The following is a 12549-nucleotide window of genomic DNA, read 5'->3' as shown; positions in this document are numbered from 1 at the left end:
AGATTGGATCTGAAACCAATACCAAAATCCCAGAGGCTGTCTGGGGCACAAGCTCTGCCCAAGATAGGAGTCTGAAATTGATGAGTCCCTCACCAGACAGCCTGATGAAGTTCACCTTTCAAAAGTTAACACTACTGAAGTTGAAGAAGTAGAGATAGATGCTTACTGTCACTGTGATGACAGAAAAGAAGAAAAAGGAGCAAGCAGTGATGTGCTACTTGAGTTCGAATGGGGACGGCAAGCTGAGCAGATGGCTAGAGTTTCTTTTGAGCCTGCAGAGTCCAGAGCACTGCTATGTCCTGGATTTAGACTCCCCAATGACTTGACTGTAGAGACTGTGGTTCTTTCTCTTACTTCCCTACAGAGCTTCATAATGTATTTCTATCAATTAGGGGATTGCCTGAAGCTTCTCTGGTGGCTCAGCTGGTTAAAAATCTGCCTGCACTGTGGAAGACCTGGGTTCGATCCCTGGGTTGGGAAGATACCCTGGAGATGAGAATGGCTACCCATTCTAGTATTCTTGCCTGGAGAATCCCAAGGACAGAGGAGCCTAGGGGACTACAGTTGATGGGGTCGCCAAGAGTCAGACACGACTGAGAGACTCACCTTTCACTTTTCCACTGGGTGTGCTTATTCCTTGAACACTGAAAAAACTCTAACACACACACACAAAAAACACAGACGGGTTCAGTGAAACACATAGGAGCAGGATCATTCTCACCTTGTAGTTTCTGACACAGGACACCTAGAAGGCCCCAAAGATAATGAATAAAAGAAGTGGATGCAGTATAGGACTTCATTGGTGGTCCAGCGGTTAAGACGCCACTCTTCCAGTGCAAGGGGTGCAGGTTCGATTCTTGATCAGGGAAACAAGATTCTGAGTAGCATGGGCAAAAAGTTAAAAAAAAAAAAAAAGTGGATATAGTAGTGAGAGCTGAGAAGAGTGGAAATTACTCTTTGCTAAGTGAATCAGAGACAAGCTTTTGTGAAGATTGTATCATCTGAGCAGAGACTTGAAGTCAGAAGGTGCCTAGTTGGGAATGAGAGAGGGATGGCTCCTCCAAACAGTCTCTAAAAGTGGGACTTTTAAACTGTTTTTAAGTTATTATGTTGTCGTGAAAGTTGTTAAGGGCAAGATGAAAATGCATTGGAGAGGTTGTTGTTTAGTCGCTGTTGTGTCTGACTCTTTGAGCCCCCTAGGCTCCTCTGTCCATGGGATATCCCACGCAAGACTACTGGAGTGGGTTGCCATTTCCTTTTCCAGGGGATCTTCCCAAACCAGGATCAAAGCTTCATCTCCTGTGTTGGCAGGTGGATTCTTTGCCACTGAGCCGCCAGGGAAGCCCACTTTGAAGAGGACAGTAGGAAAACAGCATTTAAAGAGTTGTACTGTTTGAAGGTACAGTGGGCCCTCAGCAACCCTGGGGATTGGTTCCAAGACCCCTGAAGATAACAAAACCTGAGGAAGCTTGAGTCCTTTGTATACAAGGGCATAGTATTTGCTTATAACTTACACATATTCCCCCATATACTTTAAATCATCTCTAGATTACTGATAATATCTAATACAATGTAAATGCTATGCAAATAGTTGCTGGATATGTGACGAATTCAAGTTTTGCTTTGGGGAACTTTCTGAATTTTTTTTTTTTCCAAATATTTTCAATCCCAGGTTAGTTAAATCTGTGAGTGCAGAAGTCATGCATATGGAGAGCCTACTGTATTCATCTCATAAAACGAAAACATAGGTGTCACACCTGTCTATTCCTCCTCCATTAGAACCTGTTTTTGCTAATGTTTGAGGATTAGGGAGGATTCAAACATGAAAACAAGAATTTCAGGAAGCAAATTCTTAGAGGCAGGAAAAGTAAGGAAGTAATGAAGTTTAGCTTAAAGTACCTGAAGGAGGATACTAATGGGAAATGAGACTGGAAAAGTAGATTCAGAGTTGAATTTTATTCTGCAGGTATCTGTGTTATAGGCTATATGAATTTTTTTTTGGCTGTGCCTCTCAGTTTAGTTCCCCAATCAGGGATCAAACCAGGACCCCCTGCAGTGCAAGCTTGGCGTCCTAACTGCTAGACCACCAGGGAATTCTCTATGATTTCTAAACTAGGGAGAGATGTCAGCATTGTGCCTCGAGAGGATTAATCTGATAATAGCATGTGAAAGTGGATTTAAAGAGGGAAAAATAGTGGGAGGAGAGAGGGGCAAAAGCCCAGGTGAGAGGTAATGTGGATTATCCTCATTGTAAAACTATGTACTTTACAGTGATATTATTTACTAATTGTGTAAGTGTCTTGCATTTATATGCTGCTGTTGCTAAGTCGCTTCAGTCGTGTCCGACTCTGTGCGACCCCATAGACGGCAGCCCAGCTGGCTCCCCCGTTCCTGGGATTCTCCAGGCAAGAACACCGCATTCCTCATTATTTATTTATTACAGCTCTTTATGGTAAGTCAGGACCACAGCAATACTACACATCTTTCTTTAATTTATAGAAATAGGATTGCATACTAGATGCAAAATTCCACAACAGCTTGTTTCTTCAACAGCACATAAGGAAAAATAAAAACCACTCCACACACTGTTTACTATTTTGGGTAGAGATGTTACTGAAACCTAACCAGCCCCAAATTCTTGTTACGAAGTAATGCTTTTTTCTCAGCTGCTCTATGAATCTTTAGATTTGAAAGAAAACTGAAAGCAATCTACCTTTGGATGTTGTGTTTTATGTTAATGTCTCAATACATAATATTACACCTTTTAGGATTTTTGGATTTTATATACTCGTGTTTTACCGTACGAACGTAACATGCATCCCAGCAGCCTGTCTCTGACCATCTGAAAGCAAGCTCCCAATGAATGGTTGTCAAGTGTTCTACTTGAGAACTATTTGAAAAAGACGGCCTGACTCTATATTGATAATGGCATCAAAACTTTTCTTCCTTCTTTTTCTTTATTTTGCAGGATTTCTCCTTTTTTCTTAGAAAAAAAACCAGACCAATGATTCTCAGTCTTTTCTGAGATGCAAACGATTGAAGATAATCACATTCATCATAGACTCCCATGGGAACTAGCTGCAACTCCTACTCAAGAAAGCACATGAGAATTCAAGTCAGCTTGAGAAGCATGTGCTCAAGATGACTCTGAACATGACTTAAATTTCTTAAAGCCAACTCAAGTATGAAATCTTTTAATATCAGTTACAAATGACTTATAGATATTCTCACAGCTAAATCATCTCAACACCTTGCTTAGTTGACAGCTGCTAGCCTTGATGACGCCCTCACCAGCAAGCATTACTCAGTGTGGTAAAAGCACACACATAACACTCCCCCACCATCCGGATGCGTGCACCTTCCCAGTCTTTCTCTCATTTTTTCAAACTTTTCATTAAAATTTTTTTTTTTGGCTGTGCTGAATCTCTGTTGCGGTGTATGGGCTTCTCATGATGTAGAGCACAGACTCTACAGCACATGGGATCAATAGTCGTGGCATACGGGCTCAGCTGCCCTGAGGCATGTGGGGGTTTTAGTTCCCCTACCAGGGATCAACCCTGAATCTCCTGTATTGGAAGGTGGATTACCAACCACTGGACCACCAGGAAAGTCCCTTCCCAGTCTTAACTAAATATGAAAGTGAAAGTGTTAGTCGCTCAGTCATATCCAATTCTTTGCGAACCCATGGACTGTCGCCCGCCAGGCTCCTCTGTCCATGGAATTCTCCAGGCAAGAATACTGGAGTGGGTTGCCATTCCCTTCTCCAGGGGATCTTCCCAACCTGGGGATCAAACCCAGGTCTCCTGCATTGCAGGCAGGCTCTTTACTGTCCAAACCACAAGAAAGGCTTAACAAGACATAGATTCTCACATTTTCTTCATTTTTAGCTCTGTTTTCTGAGCTTTCATTTTTCAAATTCTATCAACAATTACATACTCTTGTATAGAATTTGTTCTTTGATTTATATATATATATATATATATGATTTTTACATAAATCACAACAAATTTTCATTTAGAAAATCAGATTGGTTATTGGTTCATTTTGATTTATTTTCATGAAATTGAATTTAGGCTAATAGGTATTCTAAATCATAAAGAGAAAACAAGAAACATTCAATCATGTTCAAAGGCAGAGTACCTTCTCTCATCTAAACTCATGAGGAGAATTTGCATACCTCTCACATGATTTTATCTATTAAACAACTCACTTGGGTTTTTTACCTTTTAGAAAACGATACAAGCTGTATAACATTGTTAAGCCAGAAATAATTCAGTAGAGTGTCCATTAGTCCTTGTTTCTTGATGTAATAGCTGGTGTCAGGATGGTTTTCTGGAAATAAATGTTTATTATATTTTAGCATATTTTTGTGATTTGTCACCTTCTTACTATTATGACACGTGTCTAAGTTCTTTTTGTTGTTTTACTCAACGGGTATTTCTTGAGTGTCTCCTGCATGTTCTCGTGGTGAGAATTCAGCATTGAATAGAACAGACACAAATCCTAGTTCATGTATAGCTTGGTTTCTAGTTGAGGGAAGGCAGACAGATAGTGATACGTTCTCTGGAGAAAAGAAGAGTAGATAAAGAGAAGAGAGACAGTTCTGGAGTAGAAGTTGCAGTTTTAAAGTAGGTGGTCAGGAACCTTGCTGAGGAAGTGGCATTTCAGCAAAGACCTAAAGGAAACAAGGGACAGGGTCATGGGGTGATCAGAGGGCAGGAGCCTCCCATGTGGTAGAAACAGCAAGTGCAAAAGCCCTGAGGTGACCACTTGCCGATATGTCGAAGGAATAAGAGGAAGCCAGTGTGGCAACAAAAGAGGAGAAGGACATGCCTCTAGGAAGGTAAGGGGGTCTCTCGTGGGGCATGCTGAGGGGTCTGCCTTTGAATGACTTGAGAAGCTACTGGAGGTTTAGAATAGAGGAGTGACAAGATTTTCTTGCAACTGACTTGAATATCAGTGGGTGGAATACAATATGAATTTGAACTCAGTTGATGACTTCGGAAGGTCAAAGTATTTTATGGAGCTAGGCTAAGATTTAATATCTGAAGAGTTTCATAGTTTGGGTATTTTTTCAAAAATTATGAAAGGAAGGAAAGAAGAAAAGAAGGAAGGAAGAGGGAAAAAATAAAGCAGGGAGGAGCAAAAAAGGGAAATAAGGAAGGAAGAGAAGGGGAGAGAAAGAAAGAAAAAGAAAGAAAGGAAGAAAGAAGAAGGGGAAAAAAGTTAAGTATTGTTGAGACACTGAGAGTAGAAATTTTCATTTTAACAACATTATCCATAGTCCTGACAAACCTGGTAAATTAAAACAATCTGGAGATATACAGTGTGTTTATAGTCACAATAAATTGATGATAAATTCTTTGTTTTTGCTCACAACTTTCCTTCAAGCCAGGAAAAGCCCTGAAACTCTCTTTGTCAGTTAAACTGTCTGCCAAATACACAAAGATTATATTTGGAAATAATTCCTTTGGTGTCCTAGGAAGTTTAATTAATTGTTATTTATAAAGTGCTTCAAAATCCTGTGGAACACAAAACTGACCTAAAAACAAGAGTTTGCAGTTATCACAAGGAAGTACATTATTTGGGGCTTCTGTTTTACCTTTGCATATTACCTCAGTGATAATTTCTCCTACACACCATTACCAATGGAAGCCTTCTTTTCTTTTTCTTTTTTTTTTGACTGTTGCCTGCCATGTGGGATCTTAGTTCCCGACCAGGGATCAAACACCTGCCCCTTGCATTGGAAGCTCAGAGTCTTAACCACTGACTGAGGGAAGTCCGATGCCTTTTAATAGGGATTCAGAGAGCCTGTTCTGAGAAGTAAAAGAATAACTTTAGAAAAGTTAACCATGGCTTTGGTCTCTATTAAATGTGATTCTGGTTTACCAGTAAAAATTCAGCAGTTCTTTCGAACAGTAGTTCTTAAGAGTATATGGTTCAGGTACCCCTGGAGATTTGAAGACATTTTTAGGTGTTCCTCAAGGTCAAATCTATATTCATAGTAACACCAAGATGTTGTTTTCTTTTTTCACTTTCATTTCTCTTTTGAGTGTATAGTGGAATTTTTTAGATGTTACGTGTGATGTCTAAACAGAGAATCTGTCTAAAGTAGATATGAAAATCTAGCTTCTGTAAAGCCAGGCCTTTAAGAGATTTGCAAACATGTTAAAACAATGTTACTTTTCTTACTATTTTTAAAAACATGGCTATTTTCACTGGATATATGAAAAGACATATAATCTTCCATAGAGACTAGAAGAATTTAGCTCCCCCCCAAAAAGTGTCTTGCTTCTATCATCTGAGGACATATGGATACTAAATTAGACACCTGGTCCCAAAGGGTTAATGCCCCTAGACTCCAGAATGTTCAACTGATGTGCAAAGTAAAGCTCTATTGAATGCACAAAACTTACAACTTACAGCTTATCAATAACTGTGATTAAGGAAGACAGACAGAATCTAGGAAATCAAGCTTGTAGTCAATAAGTCATCCAATGAGCCCCTCTTTAAAAAAATACACCTAATTTCTGGTTTTCTTAGAAACAAAACAAGCTTTCAGTGAAGTCCTATTGCCTTAGGTAAACAGAGTCAAAAGCAAGAGACTTAAATTAACTTGCAAAGACTTTACTTAGAGTGGACTATTATTAGTTCTTGTATTTTCTTTAGAGCAACCTAACAGCAAATCTTTATGACGTGACTACTATGCACTAAGTTCTCTCTGGGCATTGAGGATTCAGGGGTCTTTGGCTCATGAAATTTATATTTCAGGGGAGGAAGAGACAAGCAAACAAATGACGGAGATAATTTCAGATATGGGTGTTAAGCAAACCGTGGTGTTAGACAGGGATTAGTTGAAGGGCAGAAGTAAGGGAACAGGGTGAAGGGGTGCTGATTCAGCAAGGTGTGGGGAAACCTCTCACTGAAGTGCTAATGTTAAGCTGACACCAGGAAGGCAGGCTGAGGCTCTCTGGCAGGAAAATGGAGGTATGAGGCTTCAGGGAGAGAATAGGAAGAAAGAAGTGGCTAGTGTAGCTGGAGCCTAGTGAGGGGAAGGGTTGTGAGTGGTATGATCTGAAAAAGGTAGAAGCTACTTCAGGGCAGCAGAGGATGAGATGGTTGAATGGCCTCACCAACTCAATGGACAAGAATTTGAGAAAGCTCCGGGAGTTAGTGAAGGACAGGGGAGGCTAGCGTGCTGCAGTCCATGGGGTTGCAAAGAGTCGGACACAACTTAGCGACTGAACAAAAATAACCCCATGAAATAGCTTGAAGGAGCTTGAATTTTACCCTAAGTGCAATGAGAGTTTGAGCTGGTCACACGATTCAGTTTGCACTTTGAAAAGAATTAGTCTGGCTGCTCTGTTATGGGACCTGATTGCAGAGGAGCAACAATAGCAGCCAGGAGACCTGTTAGCAGTTGACTGTCCCCTGGGAAAGGGATGATGGATGGTGGCTTGGAGAACAGTGGTCCCAGTGAGAAACAGAAGCGGACAGATAGGAGACAGATGTGCTGTTTGTTTACAAGAGTGTATAAAACTTGTTCGGCTCATCGGAGCTCAACAAACAGTAACCCTTATGTCACCATCCCATTCCTAAACATGAAACTCCCAGAGATTCACCAATTTGTTCTAGTTCATAAGACTGGAAATTCAGCCAGTGCTAGTGGTAAAAAAACCCGTCTGCCAATGCAGGACACGTAAGAGACTTGGGTTCCATCCCTGGGTCGGGAAGACCCCCCTGAAGGAGGAAATGGCAATCCACTGTAGTATTCTTGCCTGGAGAATCCCACGGACAGAAAAGCTGGGCGGGCCGTGGTCCATTGAGTCACAAAGAGTCAGACATGAGTGAAGGGACTTAACATATTATTCTTGCCATACTGTTACATGATCCACAAAACACCTTACCTGAGGTCTTTTTTCCTTCCAATCTTTTCTGCCTTTAGCTGCCATTCTAATCTTTCGCAAACACTGTTTTCATCATGTTTACCTTGCTGATAAGAGTGTTATATGTATTATGTGGGTATTGAGTAATTGCAGTGAACTAGGCTTGTTTGGGTGGGTGGGGTCACACACCTAAGATAGCTTCTCGCCTCTGGGATTTTAGAATTTACTTGGGAAGACATGATTGACTCATATGACATAATAAAGAGAGAGATCAAAAAGAGATGGCATAATTAAGGAAGCTTTAAATAGGAGGAAGGACTTGTGCTAGATCTTGAAAGAAAGAGGATTTTAGCAAAGAGAGAGGCAAAAAGATGCCTGGTGAAAAGAAAGGAGTAAAGACATAATATCCTAGCTTTATGGCACAGAACGGAGGTTTGTTTTGAGGGAAAGAAGGCATCTTTGGGAAAAGGCAGGGGACAAAATCTCAGGGCAGGATGGTGCTGGACTATGAGTCCTATCATAAGCTGGGAGCCAAAGATTTGGACTTGCTGCAACTGGATATAGAGTTAATAAGGATTTATAAGCAAGAGTCAGTCTTTGTGAAGGATTAACTGGGGCCAGTGATCATTTCCCCTCTCTAATTTTCTAAGGTAATGATCAGTCTTTATGTACTCATTAGGAACTTAGCTTGTAACTCTTTACACTTTTAAAATATATAATCTGTATGAGTGCAGCCTCTATGGAGTCGGTACAGAATATATGGTTGATGACGATGAAAGACATGTGGAAGGAAGATTCACTTGGCAACATTATGTGACCTGAATGAAAAAGAAGAAAGCCAGGAGGTAAGGAAGCTGTTCTAGAAACATAGGTGTGAAGGAAGGACTGTAGATGAGGCACAGATGAGAAAAGACTAGGAAGTATCACTAAAAGGAACTTGCAAGCAGAGAGGGGTAAACATTAAAATTTCAAATCTCAATGTTTTGAAGGATCATGACAGTGATTGAGTGTGAGGGAAAAAACAGGGAGAGGGAAGTAGCTTGGGGAAATAAGATGGGGAATTTGGGTTTTTAACAGGCATTCAAGAAGATGACTGGACATTCATTTAGAAATGATCTGAGAGGGACTTCCCTGGTGGTCCAGTGGTTAAGAATCCATCTTGCAGTGAGGGGGACTCAGATTTAATCCTTGGTCAGGGAACCAAGCTCCCACACGCCTCAGAGTAACTAAGTCCACGAGTTGCAACTCCTGAGACTGCATGCCACTAGAGAGTTCACGTGCCACAAGCAAAGATCCTGCATGCGGCAACTAAGATTCCACGTGCTGCAACTAAGCCCGGGTGCAGCCAAATATATAAATAGATAAAAAAAGAAATGGTCTGAGAAGTTAGCTAGAGGAGACAAAGTGACTATGCAGAGACAAGGCAGAAGTTTTGTTATAACTTCATTCACTACATAGAGGTGTTTCGATGAGGATACAGAGTAAAATGGGGCAAGGACTTCGAGAAATTAACAACCTAGTGGAGAAAACAGATACGCCAAAAAGGAACACAAAGTCTGATGCAATAAGTGTCCAGAGGAGACTATGTGCTGGGTAAGGGAAATAAATAGCACCTATTCAGGACTGCAAGGAGATCCAACCAGTCCATTCTGAAGGAGATCAGCCCTGGGATTTCTTTGGAAGGAATGATGCTAGGCTGAAACTCCAGTACTTTGGCCACCTAATGAGAAGAGTTGACTCATTGGAAAAGACTCTGATGCTGGGAGGGATTGGGGGCAGGAGGAGAAGGGGACGACAGAGGATGAGATGGCTGGATGGCATCACTGACTCGATGGACGTGAGTCTGAGTGAACTCCGGGAGTTGGTGATGGACAGGGAAGCCTGGCGTGCTGTGATTCATGGGGTCGCAAAGAGTCGGACGTGACTGAGCGACTGATCTAATCTGATCTGATTCAGGACTTTCCCAGTAATTTAGTAGATAGGGATCGGCCTGCCAATGTAGGGGACATGGTTTGATCCCTGGTCCAGGAAGACTCCACATACCCCAGAACAACTAAGCCCGTGTGGCACAACTACTGGGCTCGCACTCTAGAGCCCACGAGCCATAACTACCGAGCCTGCGTGCTGCAATTCCTGAAGCCCGTGCACCCAGAGCCTGTGCTCTGCAACCAGAGAAGCCACTGCAATGAGAAGTCTGTGCACTGCAACAAAGAGTAGTCCCCACTTGCCACAACTGAAGAAAGCCCGTGCAAAGCAAACGAAGATCCAGAGCAGCCAAAAATTAATTAATTTAAAAACCTATCTAAATAGCACCTGGTGGCTCAGACAGTAAAGCGTCTGTCTACAATGTGGGAGACCTGGGTTTGAGCCCTGGGTTGGGAAGATCCCCTGGAGAAGGAAATGGCAATCCACTCCAGTACTATTGCCTGGAAAATCCCATGGACAGAGGAGCCTGGTAGGCTACAGTCTATGGGGTCGAAAAGAGTCAGACATGACTGAGTGACTTCACTTTCAAATAGCACCTATTCAGCAACTCATCTGAGAAAACTGATGGAGGGTCCATGTAAACATCCATAGGTGGCTCCTCTTGTTTAACTTTCCCTGCTACATATCCTGCTGCTTGGCCACCACTGTCTGGACCCAGGATTGGCACTCAAACAAAAGCAGTGGTCTCTCAGTTCAGTTCAGTTCAGTCGCTCAGTCGTGTCCGACTCTTTGCAACCCCATGAATTGCAGCACGCCAGGCCTCCCTACCCATCACCATCACCCGGAGTTCACTCAAATTCACATCCATTCAGTCAGTGATGCCATCCAGCCATCTCATCCTCTGTCGTCCCCTTCTCCTTCTGCCCCCAATCTCCCCCAGCATCAGAGTCTTTTCCAATGAGTCAACTCTCCACATGAGGTGGCCAAAGTACTGGAGTTTCAGCTTTAGCATCATTCCTTCCAAAGAACACCCAGGGCTGATCTCCTTCAGAATGGAGTGGTTGGATCTCCTTGCAGTCCAAGGGACTCTCAAGAGTCTTCTCCAACACCACACTTCAAAAGCATCAATTCTTCGGCGCTCAGCTTTCTTCACAGTCCAACTCTCGCATCCATACATGAACACTGGAAAAACCATAGCCTTGACTAGACGGACCTTTGTTGGCAAAGTAATGGCTCTGCTTTTCAATATGCCATCTAGGTTGGTCATAACTTTCCTTCCAAGGAGTAAGTGTCTTTTAATGTCATGGCTGCAGTCACCATCTGTAGTGATTTTGGAGCCCAGAAAAATAAAGTCTGACACTGTTTCCACTGTTTCCCCATCTATTTCCCATGAAGTGATGGGACCGGATGCCATGATCTTCATTTTCTGAATGTTGAGCTTTAAGCCAACTTTTTCACTCTCCTCTTTCACTTTCGTCAAGAGGCTTTTTAGTTCCTCTTCACTTTCTGCCATAAGGGTGGTGTCATCTGCATATCTGAGGTTATTGATATTTCTCCCGGCAATCTTGATTCCAGCTTGTGCTTCTTCTTTCCCAGCGTTTCTCATGATGTACTCTGCATGTAAATTAAATAAGCAGGGTGACAATATACAGCCTTGACGTACTCCTTTTCCTATTTGGAACCAGTCTGTTGTTCCATGTCCAGTTCTGTTGCTTCCTGACCTGCATAGGTTTCTCAAGAGGCAGGTCAGGTGGTCTGGTATTCCCATCTTTTTCAGTGGTCTCTAAGCAGGCATAAAGAAGACCAAGTCACCAATCAGGTAGCACATCAGGAAAACTATGTCCCATAAAGCCCCATCCTAATGAATAATGAATGATAGATACATTCAGATCCTCTCTCTTGGGATGTTTTAAACACAAGTCACAGGGAGTGGTCACCAGAAGCAGAGATGGCAGTACAGGCTGAGACTATGAAAAAGAAGCAAGGGGATGTGGATTTGAGAGAATGGCAAAATTACTGGAGTATAGGCAATAGATGCTTGTTAAAGAGGGGCTGAGCAACCAGAGCCTATTTTGGATCACAAGAGCTGCAGTTGATTCCTGGAACAAATGGGAGTTCTGGCTGATCATATGATACAATTTTCTAAAGTTTGCTAATTTTCTTTAAATAAACCCTCAGCATTTGCAGTATTGTGGACATGTCCTGGCATTTTATATCTCATAAGAGCCCAACTAACACAAGGGTGTCCCTGTTGCTTTAGCTTTTGATTCTATCAGGGAGTACCCCATGAAGGAAAGGGTAAGTATGATCTTCATTGGGTGGTGGTGTTTAGTCACTAAGTTGTGTCCAGCTCTTGTGACCTCAGGGTCTATTGCCCACTGGGCTCCTCTGTTCATAGGATTTCCCAGGCAAGAACACTAGAGTGGGTTGCCATTTCCTTCTCCAGGGGATCTTCCCAACCCAGGGATCAAACCCATATCTTTTGCACTGGCAGGCAGATTCTCTACCCCTGAGCCACCAGGGAAGCCCATGATCTTCATTAAGAGCAAAATGATGTGAGTGTGGGTACATGTGTAGGTGGCTGCCTGCCCAGGAATGTATAACAGTAGAAGGTAGAAACTTCAGTTACCTCTTAGAGCAAGTCTGACAGCACCAAAGTTTATATTAATACTTTTTGTCATTCCTTTTTTCTTGCCGCATCATTATCAGTGTGGGTCTGTGTGTCCTTGGGGGGGTG

The sequence above is a fragment of the Bison bison genome, unplaced genomic scaffold (assembly GCF_000754665.1).
Source record: "Bison bison bison isolate TAMUID 2011002044 unplaced genomic scaffold, Bison_UMD1.0 scf7180017864370, whole genome shotgun sequence".
NCBI lineage: Eukaryota > Metazoa > Chordata > Mammalia > Artiodactyla > Bovidae > Bison > Bison bison.
The sequence above is the reverse complement of the archived record's forward strand: the minus strand, read 5'-3'. Positions refer to the sequence as shown.